Source organism: Hypanus sabinus, unplaced genomic scaffold, assembly GCF_030144855.1.
Source record: "Hypanus sabinus isolate sHypSab1 unplaced genomic scaffold, sHypSab1.hap1 scaffold_1193, whole genome shotgun sequence".
Lineage (NCBI taxonomy): Eukaryota > Metazoa > Chordata > Chondrichthyes > Myliobatiformes > Dasyatidae > Hypanus > Hypanus sabinus.
This window is the reverse complement of record NW_026779254.1, coordinates 95,807-97,549: the sequence shown is the minus strand read 5'-3', so window position 1 is coordinate 97,549 and position 1,743 is coordinate 95,807.

Sequence of the window (1,743 nt, the reverse complement as noted above, 5' to 3'; positions counted from 1 at the left end):
GAAAGGAGCTTCTGGTGATCGCTCGGCTGAGATGTTTCAGTGTATCGGACGGTGCGATGGAAATACATCAGAGTTTGGCCTGTCAGGATAAGCTGTCGTTGGTTCACGTCTTAGTCCAGGTGTATTTCCAATTCTGTGTACGGCCGCGCAGAGTTGTTCTGTAAGTCTACCATGTGTCAGGGAAACGGAAAATGAAGTCAGTTATATTGTCTCCTGATTTTTGCCTGCACCTGGTTCCCTCTCCGAAATGACTATGCTGATGGATTGCCCCACACGGGCAGCCCAGCACGGTCCACTTTAACCACGTCCCCATGGTAACGGAATATCCATCATTATCGCTTTCCCCTCTATTTCTCTGAGGAATTCAAACGCGCTTTGTACTGCAGGCCAAGGGGTGTCCACACATCACTTTTCAGAACATCTCAACATTTCCAGGCAAGGAGTTATAAATTTCTCAAATTTGCCCCAAAGCCCGGACTTCAGACGGGGTCTATAGCCCAGTTACCGCGGTGGTGTCAATTAAATATTTTTGGAAATGCTGTAAGAGTTCTGAATTTGCTTTTTTTATATCTCTCCCATGTCCTGTTCCAATACGCAAATTATAGTCATGTCCCTTTTTTGAGAACCCTCGCCGATCAGAAGCGGTCCTAAAAATGGGGTCATCTTTCCTTGACTAGCTCTTTGTCTTGCCGTGTGCCCCTCTCCTGTCCCTCTGCTTCAGTTGCCTGAGCGTTAACAGGCGGGGTCGGGGTGTTTGATTCTGTCGTGCAGCATCTGCTAACATGAAAACTTTAAACAGTAGTCATTAACAATGAGGCCACACGCAGGTTGATGGAGCAATATCTTATCTCCCGCCGAGGTAGCCTCCTACCTGCCGGCATGAACACTCAGCTCACAGACCACCGTTGATAACCCTGCCCCCACTTGCCCCATCCCTATCTGTAATTTTAGTCTGGATCTCTTTCTCTCTCTCGCCCCCCCCCACACCCACTATAATCTTTCCCCTAGACCTACCTTTCTTTTTTCCATAATTCTCCACTTTCCCCTAGCCCATTTCCCTTCAGCCTATCACTTCCCAGCTCTCTGCTTCATCCTTCCCCCACTTCTTATTCTCCCCTTCCCCCCACGACCATCCCATGCTGCTTCACTCCTGATGAAGGTTTTCGGCCCGAAACGTCGTCACTACCCCCTCCCATAGATGTTGTCTGGCCTGCTGAGTCCTGCCAGCATTTTGTGTTTTTATTTAACATGAAAACCTCGACCAGACCTGATTCCGGCCTGGGCTCAGGCTGTCTAGCTGAGGATAGAGACGCCTCCTCTTTGTTTTGTTTGGACATCGTTTGGTCAGTCAGTCCTTTTATTGTTGTTTCGGAGATTGGTGTCTCTTAAATTCCTCCAGCACTTATTCAACTCAAGTCAAGTTTACTGTCATTTAACTGCACACATGCACACCGACAAAAGAGACAACGTTTCACCGACCCAGGGTGTAAAGCACAGCAGCGCACACAACACACGCAACACACAATCACTTATCAAAGCAAGGACAACACCCTCCGATTAACCAGGCACAAACAAACAAATTAGAATACATAAATCAAAACACCATTTTATATAATCATAATCCCACGTAGGGTCTCCGTCTCCGCTACCAGTTCCTTGTTGAAAATATTTGATTTTCATTAACTAAAAAGACTCCCATAAGCCACCGTCCTTGTGTCCAACCACACAAGCCACTAGTAAAAG